The following is a 16,764-nucleotide window of genomic DNA, read 5'->3' on the forward strand; positions in this document are numbered from 1 at the left end:
AAACAATTTCTTTTAAAAAAGTTGATAAAATCGTCTCATTTGCAACATGGATGGACCTTGAGGGTACGATGTTAAGCGAAATAAGCCAGACAGACAAAGACAAACACTGCACGTGGAATCCTATGTGGAAGATAACAAATACGTGGATAAAGAGAACAGATTAGTGGTTATGAGAGGGGACAGGGGTTGAGAGGGTGGGTGAAAGGGATAAAGGGGCACGTATGTATGGTGATGGATAAAAATTGGACTACTGGGGGTGAGCACAATGAAGCGTATTCAGGAAGTGATAAACAATAATGGGTGCCTGAAATTACACAGTGTTATAAACCATTTTAATCCCAATAAAATTACTTAGAAAAAAGTGCAAAACAATACAATTGCTTATAGAACAATAATGTAAGTCATCGTAAAAGTTACAGAGGAATAATGTGTATGAAGTTCATGTAGTGATTCCCCTGGGGAAGGGAAAGAATGAAGATTGTTCAAATACATGATGTGGAGGCTTCATATACACCCATATGATTTATTGCAATAAAACACCTACAGTGAGAATAGTGACATGGATGAATTCGATAAATTTGATAAATTTGACAGGCTGCTCATTGTTACTCTTTACTTTTGTTTCACTTGAATAATCCATAATAAAAATAAACCTATGTAGGATCAAAATATTAAAAAAAAAAAACTTAAGTCGGTAACACACATGTTGCCAATAGAAGAAGGTTAAATTGTACAATCTCTGTGGAAAATAATTAAACCACATTTATCAAAATTACAGGGGCACATCCCATTGCTCATTAGCACATATCTATCAAAATTATGAAGGCACATACTCATTTTGCACGTGTTTGTTGGAAGGCATTAGAAATACTCCTAGCAGCAGTGTTCATAATTTAAAAAAATGGAAATAAGTTAGATGTCTATCAAGAATGAACTATTTAAATAATCTATGGTACCTCCACACAATGAAATTCTTTATGGCCATTAAAATAAACGAGTCTGCTCTATATGTTCTGCTTTGGAAACGTCTCCAAAATGTACTGTTAAATAAAAAAAAGATGCAGAATAGCATGGAGGGGCGTGACCATTTGTGTGTGCTGCAGGCACTTGCAGAGGCTTAACATATGTCTGGAATGATACATGAGAAACTGATCACAGTGCTCGCCTCTCGGTGAGGACCTGCATGACAGAGGGGAGGCGCGGGAGAAAGATCCACTTCTCCTCATATACCTTGTGAATGTTACACCTTGTGTCTGTACCACATAGTCAGTATAGCTGTATCTGCTTCCATATGCATATGAGATCTCTAGAAAGGGAACATCTGAAACGGGCCACAGAGACATCCTCTGCAGAGGGAAACTCGGGGCCAGAGGACCTTGGGAGGGGAACTTCGTACTGGACTTACTTTAGTTTTGTTTTAACTTCTTTTTGACCATATGAATGTATTCATTAAGATAGCAAAATGCATTTCTCCTTGCTCCTCTAGACTGCCCCTCTCTCCTGGACCCCTGCCCCATCCTATCCCCTCTCTTCAGGCACACTCTGCTGCTCGCTGCAGCACAGCATGCTGGGAAGAGCATGGACTGTGGAATCAGACAGACTGGGGTTGTCATTGTGACTTGGAGCTTCCTCGTCCTCATCTGTAAAATGGGGATACCAGTAGTTATCTACATTATAGGGCATGCGAGGATTAAAGGACAGGATATATGTAAAGTGAGCTCTCAATAAACAGCAGTTACTGTTAGCATTTACTTGCCTTTCTGGACGATGGCTATAACACCCATGAGGGCTGGGGGGCTGGTCTTCCAGGCCTTGTGCTCGGAGGTATACCTCCTCCCTTTAGCAGCTACCTACAAACTCTGAAGGAAGGAAGACGTGGCAAAGCTTTGAGCAATGACAGTATCTTCTAATATTTATTGAGAGCAGCAAGGACATTCCTCTTGTTTGTACTTGGGGGGTGGTGAAAGAGGGTGTCCCAAATTGCCCACAGGCCCAGCTTCCTGGGGCCCCAGACTCCCAGCCCGGGAGGAAGTCTTGTTCAATGTAAACAGAAGGAAGAGGGGGGCTCTGCTCTAGGGTGAGCTGGCATCAGCTGGGCGGGGTGGGGAGGGGAATGTGCAGGAGACAACAGGAAGGGAGGAGGCTGTTTGCCTCACAGTCCTGGGAAGGGAGAATCAGACGCAAAACCTGCCTTGCCCCAGGGCCAGCATGGGGCTCTCCATCCTGAGTCAAATATAGACCCATTTCCATAAAAGCACCAGCCTGCTTCTATAAATACCTCAGCCAGTTTTCCGGGGTTCTCATGTGACTTTGATGCCTACCTCGTCTGCGGGGCTCCATCTCCATGGTGACCGGGTCATGTGACCAGCCACTCTTCATTCATGGCAGGTTGCCGCATCCTGGCCTGGGGGCGGGGTGGTGAAGGAGGACGGGAGGGAGGGCCAAGGAGAGGGAGAATGGGGATGAACAATGAATAAAGATAAAGTGTCCAGACTTGGGGGAGACTGTAGAGCTCGAGGCTTACTAAGAGTATGCTCTGACAGAATTCTTGATCTCCCCGGGCTGGCTGTCAGGGGAGGAACATTTTTATTCGAGAAGCAATAGTCATCCTTGCCTTTGAGTCAGAGAAGCAAACATTCAGACCTGTAAGGCACCTTGACAATCCTCTAAGGTTGTTACAACCCCCTTGTTCTCAGGTGAAGAAAACCAGGCCCAGAAAGGTGGAGTGACTTGTCCAAGGTCACGTGGCAAGTCAGTTGCAAAACTGGGACAAGAACCAGGGTGCGTGTCAGTAGCAGGCTACTCTCCACCTAGTTGGGGCTCAGCTCTGGGCTGCGCGCTGTGGCAGCCACAGAGACATAAGTGTGACTCTGGTGAGTGAGACTTTCAGTACCTTTGTTCCCAGCTTATGCCACCTGGTGGGAGTCATAGGTCCTCTAAGGGAAGTGAAAACAGAACTCGTTTATTCTGTGCCAAGACTCGGCCCTGGCCTCTTGGCTGATAAATGTGGAGAGAGTGGCTAATAAATCGTGAGAAGTCCTGCAGTGTCGAGCAAAGCCAGATGTCATCGTTGGTAATCTGTGGAAGTCTTTTTGTGATCAGAATGTCCCAGATCTGTCCCCATCCAGCTGAATCCCTCAGACGTCACCAATTCCTGCATTCCTCCTTGCCTTGTGCTGAGGATGAGACAAAAAGGAAGAAAAAGAACAGCTCCTGCCCTCGCAGAGCTGCCGTGCTTAGGTCCACGTGGAGAAGCCAACTGAGGAGAATCTCTGGGGATGGACCTCGTCTGCAAGCAGGGTTGGCCAGAGAAGTCAGGAAGTCAGGGAAGCTTCCTGGAGGAGGGGAGGCGGGGGGTGCACAGCCTGGCAGGCGGACAGGGAGGAGCATTCTCAGGTGGCCCTGGGTGCTGGGACAGGACCTGGGTGTCCTGGGAGGGGGACAGTGCTATACCGAGGAGGAAAGGCTGGCCAAGCCTTGGGATAGGATGCTTCTGACTGCAGAGCTGAGTCACATGGTTCAATCACATGAGCTCCAGCACTCAGCAGTGGAGGGTCCAGGAGGAGCTGGATTCAGAGAAGACAAAGAAACTCTTGCTTTGATATATTCCTGAAGGAGGCAGAGAACAAAGCAGACATCACCACAGGGCGGCAAGACCATCAGCATCAGCCATGGGCTCGTCACCACCTGGCCTTGGGACAGATGTCCAGCAGGCTCCACGGAGTTTAAAATCCACCATGCTGGAGGCTGGCAGCAGCCGGAGTGGCCCAGGGCAAGGCTCTGTCTCCCCTATTCTTCACCTGTGCAGTCTCTGTGGGGCTGAGGACAAAGCATCCCAACTGCCCCCACCCCCGAGTCTGTGAGCCAGCCTAACGGTGGACGGACCATGACAGCCAGTCGCCAACCTCCAAAGGGGAGAGCAGTCTCTCTGATGAGGGAGGACGAGCTGGCTTGTGTGCACGCCACGCTTCCTCTCTGCTTCACAACAGCTGAGCACCCACGCTGTGTGTGTTTACTTTACCCAGACCGCCAGCAGCTGGAGGCCAGAGACAATGCCCAACCTACTTCTGTAAACCTCTCGCCTGGCTCATGGCAGGGGGTGTTGAATGGAAGCACAAACTCATTCAATGCTGGCTGGTATTTGGCTTGGTGGTGTAGACAGAGCACAGCTTTGGCGACAGACCTGAATCTGCGTCCTGGCTCTGTCACCCACCCGTGTGGCCTTGGGGAGCCTGCTTAGACTCTCTGAGCCTCAGTGGCTCATCTGTGAAGGGGGATAATGTTACCTACTTTGAAGAGCAGTTGTGAAAATGAGAGGCAGTGGTTACCAACCGTCTGGCACACAGAAAGGATTTTAAAAGGCAGCTGCCTCTATTGCAGTGAGCCCCAGCTCCCTTGTCACTCGCCCTGGAATTCTCCTGCGTCTGCCCACTAGCACATTCCTGTGCACCATCCCTTCTGCCTAGAAGGACTTCCCACTTGGTGCCACTCGTCAGAAGCCTTTCTGTCCTTCAGAGCCCCATCGCAATGCCACTCCTCCCTGCTGTCTTGCCTGATCAGCTCCAGCCCACAGGAGGTTCCTTGAGTCGACTCTGCCAGCACCTCTACTGGCCACAGTGCTGTCCTTAGGCACACCGCACACCCTGCCTTTAACAGCAATAACAAGAACCGTCATGATGGAGCACCGTTTACTGCTCTAGGATGAGACTTAGGGCAAGTGACTTGCCACACAGCTAACAGGTGGCAAAGGTGGGAGATGAACCCAAGTCCACCTGGTTCCACAGCTTATGCCCAGCTTCTGCATTCTTATTCTTAATTATTGTTAATCATACTCTTACTTGACCATCTTCACTCTCTCCAATTATACTATAAGCCTGTGTGGTGTGGCAGAAAAATCACGGGTCCTGGAGTCAGCTGGAAATGGGTTTAAAGCCCACCTTTGCCCCTGACAAGCTGGGGACCTTCTGTGGGTTCTTAACTTAATCTCCAAATCTGTTTCCTAGTCTAGAGCTGTGTGTGAGCAGTCCAGTGAGATGGTATGATGTGTGGTGAGGGGCCTGTCTCATAACAGCAAATGGGACCACTCACCCATCCTGTTTCCCCAGGTGGCCAGGTTCAGAGTGAGGGCACCGGCTGGTACAGCAGTGCGTGCCCTGGCCCAGCACCATTCGAAGGGCTCCTGCGCTTCCTTTCATCTTCTTCCTGACAACAACGGCACGAAGCAGATACTCTTAATATCCCCATTTGACAAAACCAAAACTGAAAGAGGTTAAGAGACTTGCCGGATGTGACGTAAGCAAACCGCAGAGCCGGCGTTGCACCCGGATCTCTCTGAGCCCAGAGTCCCGGCTCTGATCCCCTGCGGCCTCTCGGCAGGTGGCGGATGGATGATTCCTCTTCCCTTTCTGCTGTAAGATAGTTTAAGCAGGAATCACAAACTCCGTTTTACAGATGGAGAAGTAAAAGCCTGAGGGCATTAAGTCACTTGCCCAAGGTCACAAGCCAGTGGGTGGCAGAGTCAGCTCTCGAACTCAGGGCTTCTAAACCCAGTGCTCCCCTTTCTCCCTCACTCCCTGCTGCCGGTGGCGGAGATTCTTGAGACAGAGGCATGGCGACTCTGGGACCGTGGCCAGGACATTGGCCACATGCCTCAGCCTGGGCCCAGCAAGCCTCCAACCATGGAGGAATTTGCTTTGAAGACAAAGGATGACTCCTGGCAAGGAGAGTCGTTCCTATTTCTGCCCCAGACAAATGAGAAGCTGCCGCAGATTCCATGATAAATCTTTTTGCTAAAGATGATGCATCACTTGGGCTGGTTCTAAGCACAGAGTCTTTGGACATTATACAAGTCAATTACTAAGACCAAGTTCTCAGCTCCGAGCAGAGATATTTTCATCGAGTGGCTGTAACAGAGCCAGGGCCTCCCAGGGATCCAGCTGGGAAGCTGGTCCACTTCGAGCGATGTTGGGGGTGACGGCAGAGTGGTGACGGCTGCCCCAGGAGCCCGGCAGGAAAGGTGTCCCCCACTCCCATCATGATGGCCTCACATGCCCTCACTCTCAGCTGCCTGGAGTTGAGGAGATAAGGTTCCCTTCCAGGCCAAACCCCAAGTACAGAGCTGCAAACAGGGCCTGGCTTCCCCAGCGCCAAGGCTCAGAGGCACTTGCCCTGTATCCTGAGGGGCTCCCTGCTTGAGCTCAGAACACTTCCAGGTCATCTCTCTGCCCCCAAAGCATCACAGCTTGCTGAGGCTGGCCCCTGAGAACTGCTCCAGGCTAGCAGGTCCAGCCTTCCTTCCTACCCAAAACCCTAGGAGAAGCACACGGCTGGTCTTCCAAGGCCAGGAATTTTAAACCTAATAAGTTTGTTGCTCCAACAGGGTCTTCCTCTGGCCTGAGTGTGGCATTCAATGTTTCATAACCAAAGTTTGAGGTCCTAGCAAGAACACTGGGTGGGAGAAGTAAGCTTCATTTACTGCTGTGTGACTTCAGGCAAATCTTTAACTTCTCTGGGCCCCAATTTCCTCATCTAAAAATGTGGTAAGTGGTTATTCCTACCTCCAAAGTGGTAAGATTCATTCTTTGGGATTCCAAGAAGGCAGTTGAAGATGGCTGGAACATAAGATGAGGGGGTTGGGGGTGGTGAGAAAGAGGGAGGCGAGATTAAAGAGAGAGGGCAGGGGTCTGAATCACACAGAACTTGAATGTCATGCTAAAAAGCTCAGATTTTATTTTAAAGGTAGTGGAGAACCAGGGGAAAATTTTAAGCATGGGAGTAGAGTTGCCATATTTAGCAAATAAAAATGCCAGACATCTAGTTAAATTTGAACTGGGCATCCTGTATTTTATCTGGCAACCGTGCACGGCAGTGACAGAGAAAGCACTTTGGCCACTGACTGGAGAATGCATCGGAGGGTACACAACTGGAAGCAAAGAGCATTTAGAGACTATTATATTCCAGGCAATAATCACAAAAGTTAATATTTGTTGAATGCTTGTTTTTTGCCAGGTACCATTCTATTTTGTGTGTATAAATTCATTTAATTCTCCTAACAAAAGTGTAGTATCTAGTCTCATTCCCATTTTTACAGGTGAGAAGACTGCGGCACAGAGAGGTTAGGTAACTTGCCCAGGTCACACAGCTAGTTAGTGGCAGAACTGGGATCAGAGTCCAAGGACCACTTGCTTAACCACTGTGACGTGCTGCCACCCTGGAGGTCACAAGAACCTGAACCCAGGCCATGCAGTGGGAACCGGATGATAGTTAGAAGCTGTTTTGAAGTCCCAGTCCCTGGCTCGGGGGTGGCATCCTGTGACCGGCAGAGAAGTGAGAAGGGAGGCACAGGAATCGCATCGTATCACATGACACTCACATGTTCAGATCACTCAATACTTTTCAAAGCAGGAAATTCAGCTCGTCAGAAAGAGAGCCAGCAATTCTTCAGCATCGGTCACACACCGGGCGCGTGTACAGTGGTCCTCGAGGTTTTAAGAGGCACCGTCAACAGGGCGTGGTCCTTGACTGGATGTGGGGTGAGGGCGAGAGGGGGTAAAGGGAGACTCAAGGGTTCTGTTTTGGGGTGACTGAGGGTGACGTTAACCAGAGAAAGCATTTGGGATGATGAGCAGCATGGGGTCTGGGCCCAAAGTGTGGGGAGTTGGAGAGAAGATGCATTCATTCCAGGCCATGCTAAATTTATCAGCTACAATGAGGCAGCTAAGGCCCAGAGAGGCTAAGTGACTCTCCTGGATTCACACAGAAAGTAGGTGTTAGGGCAGAAACTGGAGCCGGAGTCTCTTGACTGTATCTGGGTGCCCGGCACAGACAGAGCCCTGGTCTAGGTTCAAAGATGGGATGAGGACGGAGAGACCTCAAAACACAAAACGTGGGCAGTATCTGGGACCCTGTTTGAAGCAGGTTCAGGCACGCCTACGTGCTCGGCCCTGAGAGCAGACCTTGCCCCTTCAACTCTGAAACGAAAGCTGAGGGCAGAGCTGGGCTGAGTTTTAGACACTGGGGGCCAAAAACAATCTCTCTGCAACGGTTTTTCTCCGTCTGTAAAAAGAGAACAACATCCACAGCAGAGTTGTTTTGAGGATGAAATGAGGTACATAAATGGGAAAGCGACGTAATTTGTGACTGTGCCATTATTCCGTCCTTCTGCCTCTGCCCTGCCCCCTCCCCCTTTCCATCCTCCTCCATTGTCCTCTCTCCTCCACTCCCGCTCCTGTTCCCTCGTCTTCCTGCCCCTCTTTTGAAGCCTTGGGACAGAGCCCGGTCCAGAGAGCGTCTGCAGAAGAGCAGCCTGGAGACAAAGAGGCCACCTCATGTCCCTCGCTGGCCACCCCGATTCTGTGGCCTGGACCAACCCCCACCCCACACACACTCACATGCCACACAGGGCATCCCACCACACTGGGACCAGCCCACCTGGACTTCTCTCCAGCTGACCCCCATCAACTCTCCTCCCTGCTTCCACGTGCACCGGCCTCCCAGGGAGCCCCTCGGGAGGCGGCAGTAGGGACAGTAGGAGCAGCGGTAGAGGCCTAGGGGATGGGGAGGCTCCAGCCCTGACGGCCTGGAAATGTACAAAGCCGATCCCTAGGGACCAAAAGAGAGCCTGACGTCAAACCAAGGCTGAAAATACAGTCTGGAAAGTCACGCTGCACCGTGAAAAATGAGCTGCTCTCCCCAGCCGGAGACGTGGGGAGTGGGGAGAGACATAAATCCCGGTTCTTTGGAGTCTCAAAAGAGCAGGGGCGGCGCTGTGAGCCTCTGGAATGCCTGCTGAGAGGTCCTGGGGTCCCCAGTGCCCCATTCCGGGGCCAAGGCACCTGCAACAAACCCCCACCGCGACTCCCATGAGCAGACAGCGCCCTGAGAACCAAGGAGCACCCAGGGGACCCTAGGGGGTGGTCCAGCGCCCCCTCCCCCACGCCCACCCCTGCCCAGGGTGTCTCTGGCTAAGCCACAGTGTGGTGGGTACATGACCTCCCAAACCACACCCAGAGGGCCCAGCCAGCCAGGACCAATGCCTCGGTGCAGGGGTCAAGGTCCCCCGATGACACGAAGCTCTGACACCCTAGCCGGCCCAGGAGCCTGCCCTCCCATCTCACTTTCTCCACCCACTCACCCCCACGAGTACTTATTAGTTGCCCGGTTAATACAGGAGAGACTGAAGTCCAGAGCTGTTGGGTGGCCCAGTGCCCACCCCCCAGCCTCAGGGAGGGCCCCGGGATCCTCTGCAGCACGTGGTTCTCAGAGGCCAGACTCCCACTCGGACTAGTGTGAAAGCAGCAGAGGAGCCCCAGGCCCTGAGGGCTGGCCCGGGGGTGGGGCCTTCAGGGCCGGCCAATGTCAAAGGCAGATGCCCCCCCCCCCACCCCCGTCTTGGCTCTCCATAACCTCCCAAGAATTAAAGCAGTCCCAGAGAAAGTGATGGGTGTTCCCCCCAAAAGCGACTGAGGTTAGGCTTTCACTACCCTGCGGCAATAGAACCAAAAGAGAATTTAAGCTGTTTTAGAAAATAAAGAAAACTTGACTGCTGTCACCCTGAGTTGGAGATTAAGATCCTCGCCTTCCACACACTCTCCTATCACTGCGTCTCCTTCCCTCTTCTGGTCTGCCCCTCCAGCCTCTCTTTTCAACACCCCAGCTCCGGTGTTGTCCGCTCTCTAAATCCCCCCGCGTCTCCCGCACCATGACCCCTCTACAATGAGCTGCTCTCTCCCCCGAGCTTCTCCTTCTCCACAGGCAGCCTCCTCACCCTGCATCGCAGCGTGTCGCAGACGTGTCTGTCTCCTCCCGCAGTGCCCCTCCGGGGCAGAGAGGTGTCTTGGTCATGTCTGCGACCTTCAGGGTTCAGCTCCATCCAGCCAGAGGGAGGGCCTGGCTGACACCCATGGAATCTAACCACACGAGATTCGTTTTTATGCCACCCTCTCAAAGACCCTAAAGAGACAACTAAGGTGTGGAGCCCTGGGCTGACAGGCAGAGGGGGCACCAGACTCCCCTTCTCTGGGCGCCTGTCCACAAAGGGCTCTGACCACCCTGGAGTGGGACTGGGTAGGAAGCAGGGGGCGGCTAAGGATAAAGCTCCTCATCTAGGTGGTCAGGTGCAGGGTCAAGCCTCAGGGCATTTGTATGAAAACCTGTCAGAGCACGTCACTCAGCTCAAAGTCCTGTCGTGGCTCCTCATCTCACCTGGGATGTAAACCAAAGTCCTTAGCATGACCCCAAAGCCCTGTGTGATCTGACTCTGTTATCTCTCAACCTGTCTCATACTGTGCTCTGCCTCCTTCTTCCTGTTGCAGCCACAGCAGGCCTCCTACAACACCCCACCTCAGGACCTTTGCACCTGCTCTCTCCCAGTGCTCAAATATCACCTCTGGGGAGGCCTTCCCTGACTACCCTTTTTGAAACCACACACACAAGCATACACATACACATACACACACACACACACACACACACACACACACACAGAGACTCCCCAGACCTCTTCCTGGCTTTATTTTTCTCCTTATCATTTATCACCAAACTGATACCTATCTATTTTATTTGTTTGTCTGTTATTTCTTTCCCCAACTAGAATGTGAGCTCAGTCAGAGGAGGAACTGTTATCTGTTTGATGTTCATCCTTCTCCTAGTTGATTCACACTGGCTCCTTTAATATCCTGTATCTTAAATTCTAAGATATAAAGTTAACCGCTATTAAAACATCTTATATTAGATGATAAGGGAACGATAAATGGGAAGAAAACAAAGATAGTCACTTAATGGAAACAGATATATAAACATATTCATAAAGAAACACAGTCCTTGTTTCTATAACGGCCATGGCAGTATTTATAATTCACTTCTTCCACCAGCCAATCTATATTCCCTGTGCCCTCAGCAAGCACCTCAGCTGGTTGCAGTCCTTGCCACAGTGGGGGTGGGGGTGCTGGGCATATAGTAGGCCCCCAAACAATATTGAGCCACTGAGGAAGAGGCTGGTCTCACAGGAAGTAGAGAGAAGACAGGAGCCAGTCTGTGATTTGTGTAGACAGCCAGAATAGATAAACTGTCTTTAAAAAGTTTTACTCCCAACTGTGCAATTTACCACCCAGATGAGAGAACAATCTCTTGTCAGTTTTCATTTCCCAAGGTGCTATGACACAGCATCAGAGAGTCGTCACTGGCTGACACTGAGAACCTACCTGTCTCAGTTTCCCCACATCTGTGGAGGGCAGGGGTGCACGATATCTCTCTGGGCCTGGATGAGTAGGGTGCTTAGACACTGGAGGCAGTACACAGAGTGAGGCAGAGGTGGTCCCTCGTGCTCCTGCACCCCTCCTTCCTCGCCTCCCTCTGGGTGGCATTTTCCAATTCCCTTACCCGTGCCTTTAACAAGGCCCAGGGGACCCTGAGGGACGGCCACCTGGGTTCCTGCTGGTGCCCCCAGAGTGCTCTGCTCTGCCTGCAGGCCTGGAGCTCCTACCTCTGCAGCAGCTTCTCCTGAAGGTTGTGAGCCCAACTATTGCTCAGGGCAACCAGGTCCAGCGGGAAGACCAACCCCAACCCGCAGCTTTCTGAAGGTCAGGCGTCAGCGCTCACCCAGCTGTACACCCTGGAGAGGCACCCTGGACTCAGAGCTCCATGAGGGCAGGGGAGAAATCTGTTTGCTCACTATCAGGCCCCCATCTCCAGCGCTGGTGCCTGGACACATAGGTGCTCAACAGTTACAAAGGCAGCTAGCAAGACAGGCAGTGCCGCTGGGGGCTGGGAGGGCCCCTTGGGGTCAGCCCCCCAACCGGAAGCACACTAAAGAGGGAATTCTGGGGAATGGAATTTAGCCTAGCCAATCCAGGCCACCACAAAGCCATCACATACCCCATTGGCTTAAATCTGCAGAAATCTACACTTCGTGGTGACACAGTCACAGTTTACAAAGCGCATTTGAATTCCATTGTGTCGCATAATCATGACAGCTCTCTAAAGGGAATTGTTTCATTTTACTAGTGACTTACCCGACCTCACACACAGCTGGTAAGCGGCAAAGCTGGGACTTGAACCTGTGCTGGCTCATTCATGTCCTCGCCAAAGAGTGAGTTTGATGAGAGGACGGAGGAGAGAAGAGCTGTGGTTTTTGGATGCACTTTAGAAAAGGCCTAAGGAACAGAGACCCAGGCTTTGAAGACAATCTTTGCCTAAACTGTGGTTGTGCTGGGCCCATTCTGGATGATAACAAGATAAGGGGTCATGAATAAGGGATCTTACTCTCCCACCACACATGGTGCTAAAAAGGTCACATTTCGTTCTGCAGATTAAATGTAATCTGCTCCAAGCCCCCATCCTACCAGTCCAAAGGGAAATTCTATTTGCTGTTATTGGAGCTTCCTTGCCCACCTGTCCATCAGGGGTGAGCAGAACACTCAGGGAAGGGCCCACTGCCCTCTGGGCACTCTGTCCACACAGATATGCTCACTGACCAATTCTCATGGTCCCCGAAGAGAAGTGGGTCCCCTGTTTCTGGGCCAATTTGGGGCAAGGGTCTCTGCTGCGAGTCAACCTTCCCAGGGCCCCCTGCAGTCAGTGTCCTCAGGCCCTGTCACCTCCCTGGAGCCCCACAGGGAAGCGAGGCACCAGTCCCAACCTTGGAACCCCCAACACTTCCCCTTTAGCCTGTTTTTCCTCCAACCTTCCTCCCACTTCCTCCTCCTCCTAGACAATCCAACAGAATCTCAATGAGCCTAGAATTTTATAAAACAAAAGGTGAGAAGAAGGAGTGAGTGTTCTTCCAGGGTCTGACAACTACTGCTCTTGGCCCTACCCCTCAAACAGTAGTGACAATGACAAACTCACTGAACATTTACAATATTCTCAGCACTTCCCTTGTGTTCATGCATTTAATCCTGTTAATAGGTCTCTAGCGAAGATGGTATTATTATGAGCCACTCTTACATATGAGGAAACAGAAGACACGTCCAAGGTCAACCCAGCTCCCAAGTGGCTCCCAGCATTCTTTTTTTTTTATGCTTCTTTTTTGGCCAGAAAGATTGCTCCTGAGCTCACATCTGTTGCCAATCTTCCTCTTTTTTTTTTCTCCCCAAAGCCCCAGTACATAGTTGTATATCCTAGTTGTAGGTCATTCTAGTTCTTCCATGTGGGATGCCGCCACAGCACGACTTGATGAGCGGTGTGTATGTCCGCGCCCAGGATCCGAACCAGTGAATCCCAGGCTGCCAAAGTGGAGTGCACAAACTTAACCACTCAGCCACGGGGCTGGCCCCACCCAGCATTCCGATTCCAGGGCCTATGCTCCAACCACTGCTCTGCGCCATCTCTCACCAAAATCTGATGTAAGGCAAAATCAAGTCACAAACTAAAATTGCAATAAATTATCCCACACCAGTGGGTGGGAGTAGAGAAGGGGAGTAAAGGGTTCAGATACTGGGTCTGCGATATACCAGCTCTGGGACTTTGGGAACTCACTTACCTTCTTTGAGTGTCAATCTTCTCAAACATACAATAGGGTTGGTAATCTCATCCTTTCAAGCTTGTTGAGAGGACCAAGAGAGAAAAAGTACGTGAGAGCTCTTCATAAACTCTCAATTTTGTAGTCTTTTCACGTTAAGGGCTGGGGCAGAACGTCTGCCTCACCAATGCCTGGGCTTGACAAGCTTGGCCTTGGCAAGTAACAAAAAAGACTGCCCAGGCCAAAGTTAGGTCACTGTGCTGGGAGCTAGGGGACCAAGCAAGAAATTCTCTTAGAAATAAGGACAGAAAGTGAGAGAGAGAGTTTGCGTTTGACAAGAGATTTTCACATATTGAGGTATATGGGGTAACTATCAGGTTCAAAACTTATTCGGCTTGAACTAAAAAGCCTGCCTTATGGCCTATCAAACATACACAGTACATCTGCTTAACCATTAAAGAATACACTCTCTCAAGAATGCATCCTTGGCCCGGCCCCGTGGCTGAGTGGTTAAGTTCTTGCACTCCACTTCGGCGGCCCAGGGTTTCGCCAGTTCGGATCCTGGGTACGGACATGGCACCACTCATCAGGCCATGCTGAGGTGGCGTCCCACATGCCACAACTATCAGGACCCACAACTAAAATATACAACTATGTACTGGGGGGATTTGGGGAGAAAAAGCAGGAAAAAAAAGAAGATTGGCAACAGTTGTTAGTTCAGGTGCCAATCTTAAGGGAAAAAAAAAAAAAGAATTCATACTTCCCCTCCTACACCCTATTGGTAACACTTGGATTAGTCCCTTTCCTGACATCACGGTTCTATTGACCTGCTAATTTGCAACTGAACACCTCTTTGAAATTCTGATGAAAATGTATCCTGGGTGTGTGTAATGTATGTTCTTTGTTCTAAAAAGATATAAAACCCACGCTCCTCCAGAACAACTTCTAAGGCCTTCCCGAGTTATAATTCTCACTCTGGCTCATAATAAACTCACCCCAATTTTGATTTATAGGTTGGTTATGGATTATTTGCGTCGACACTTTCCTGTGCTAAAGAGGCTGGACAGCACACAACTACATTTCCCAGACGCCTTTGCGGCTAGGGCCCACATGTGACCGAGTTCCACCAAAAAAATTCTTTCAGGAAGCTTGGGAGGAGGAGGGCTAGGGGATATGTGGAGGTAGAAAGGAATGTGAGGAAGCAGCTGGGCCAAGGGAGACTCCATCTCCTGGGCCAGCTGTGGGAGGTTTCCAGAACCTCCTCCCCGGGCAGTGGGCAGCAGCACAGTGGTTTCCACCAGATCAGTCCTGGGGGATGCTCAGGTATTTCTCCTGGCTTTGTAACGTCTTGGTCCTCTCCAAGGTTCTATAAAGTACCTAATATCCTCTAATAAATTCCTTTCTGCTTACATCAGCCAGAGTGGAATCTGTTGTTCCAGATTGGTATCAGAAGAGATTCCAAGCAAGAAACCCTCAAGGAAATGAGAATCTGGGACTGGTTTTCTGAATGAGTTGCATTTCCAGGCCACAGAGAGCTGGTTAGCATCAGTAGACGGGATGTTGGTGGTAGACGGGCCACCATGATGCAACAGCTACTGCTGTCTCCTGAGGGCTCCACAATAAGGTGCCCGTGGGAGGCAAGGCTTCAGCAACTGGGCAGCCGCTGAAGGAAACCTGTTAAATAAACCTTTATTATGAGAAATTTCAAACAAACACAAAAATGCACCCTGTTTCTCCAGTTATTCAACCATCATTCTATTACTATAGAAACTTCCTTGGTCCCAATTCACTGGATTATTCTGAAGCAAATTTGATATACCATTTCATCCAGAAGTATTTCAGTGTGCTTCTCTAAAAGGTAACTTTTTACAACTTAACCAAAACACTATTATCTCACATTGTAAAAATTAACACTAATTCCTGAACACAGTCAAATACCCGCCCAATGTTCAGATTTTCCCAATTGTCTTGCCTTTTTTCTTTTTTTAACAGTTTGTTCACATCAGGATCCAAACAACTCCATACATTTCAATTAGCTCTTACAGCTCTTAAGTTTCTTTTAACCTATAGATTTCCCTCCCCCTTTCTCTCATTTTTCTTCCTGTTGAAGAAACTGCATTATTTATTCCATAGAATTTCCCACAGGCCAACTGCCTTCTAGCTTGTTGGAAAGTTAAGATCTACATTTTGAAGACTTTTTCAGCTAAGGTTTCATCACAACCTGGCTTCTCCCAAGCAGACATAGCCACCTGTACGCCCGTAGGTGGAAGTGAGCCAGGTGAGAGGCGGCTCTTCAGGGTGCTGCTGGAGGCGTCAGAGCCTCCTGGGGCGCCTGTGGTGGGGGCTCTGGGCTCTCAGCCAGGGAACCCCAGGAGCCAAGCAGTAGGTGGGGTGGCAGCATGGGTGTTCCTCTTGGCTGTAGTGTACCCGGCACTAGTGTCCAAGCCTGGTCCTTTGGCCCTCCCAGGAATTCTGTAAACCACCCCACTCCACGCAATAAATCCCTTTAGGTGTAAACTGGGCAGAGCGTATTCTGTTGACTCCAATAGACATTGATGAAGGGGCAGGGGATCAGAAAAAGCATTAATTCTGCACAGCACTTTAGAGTTCACAAAACTCTTTCACATACATCATGTCATTGGGTGCTCTTAACTACCCCACAAGGAGAGCATTCTTGTCCCCACTGAACAGATGGCCTACTGAGGATAGGCCAAGAGACCAACTCAAAGTCTCACGGTCAGGGAGCATCTCAAGACTCAACCCCAAGCCCTCAGATTCCAGGTCCAGCACTGTTCTCTCTCCCCATCCTGCCTCCCTCTCCTAATGGGCTGCCATATTACAGCACAGATGAAGGAGGGTCTGGGGCTAAGATGGCCCTAGAAAATGAGGCAGCACAGAGAGATGCAGAGTCTGGAGAAAGACTCTTCAGTTTGCTTAAGATGAATATGCATCTTCCTCAAACATCTCTACCCACTGATGGCGGCCACGGGGCTGCTTAGGCAAAGTCTTGGGGTCTGAGCACCCCGAAGCTTCTCTCCTTTCTGCCAGGCTATGGTGGAGGGAGGGAGGGAGGAACAGTGGGTCAGGAAAGGCAACCTTCCAGGCTAGAGCCCTCTCTGTCACCCCAACTCTGTCACCAAAGCCCCTCTAGGGTCCCTGTTCTAGTGTGTGTGTGGAAGGGGGTACGCTCGGTGTTGGTCAGAGAAATAAAGTGGAGGGGACCCAGGCGACCTGAGAGCACTGAGGCTTTCTCCAACGCGCATTGCCGTTCCAGTTCGAGCAGCAGCAGTGGCCCGAGGTTGTCT

General features: G+C 50.4%; 1 protein-coding gene across 5 annotated transcripts in view; it reads right to left on the reverse strand.

The window, feature by feature from the left end:
• Window positions 1-310: 310 nt before the first annotated feature.
• Window positions 311-16,764, reverse strand: part of UBL4B (ubiquitin like 4B) — a 63,257-nt gene continuing 46,803 nt past the window's right edge. For 3 of the 5 annotated variants that reach the window (XR_011438777.1, XR_011438776.1, XR_011438775.1), the window contains 3 exons: window positions 5,283-5,408; window positions 5,089-5,202; window positions 311-3,609 (listed from right to left, as the gene is read on the reverse strand). The gene's annotated coding sequence lies outside the window, so the exon portion shown is untranslated. The remainder of the gene's footprint in view (window positions 3,610-5,088; window positions 5,203-5,282; window positions 5,409-16,764) is intronic. The other 2 variants (XR_011438778.1, XM_070267236.1) reach the window with 1 other exon arrangement.

Source organism: Equus caballus, chromosome 5 (genome assembly GCF_041296265.1).
Source record: "Equus caballus isolate H_3958 breed thoroughbred chromosome 5, TB-T2T, whole genome shotgun sequence".
Taxonomy (NCBI): domain Eukaryota; kingdom Metazoa; phylum Chordata; class Mammalia; order Perissodactyla; family Equidae; genus Equus; species Equus caballus.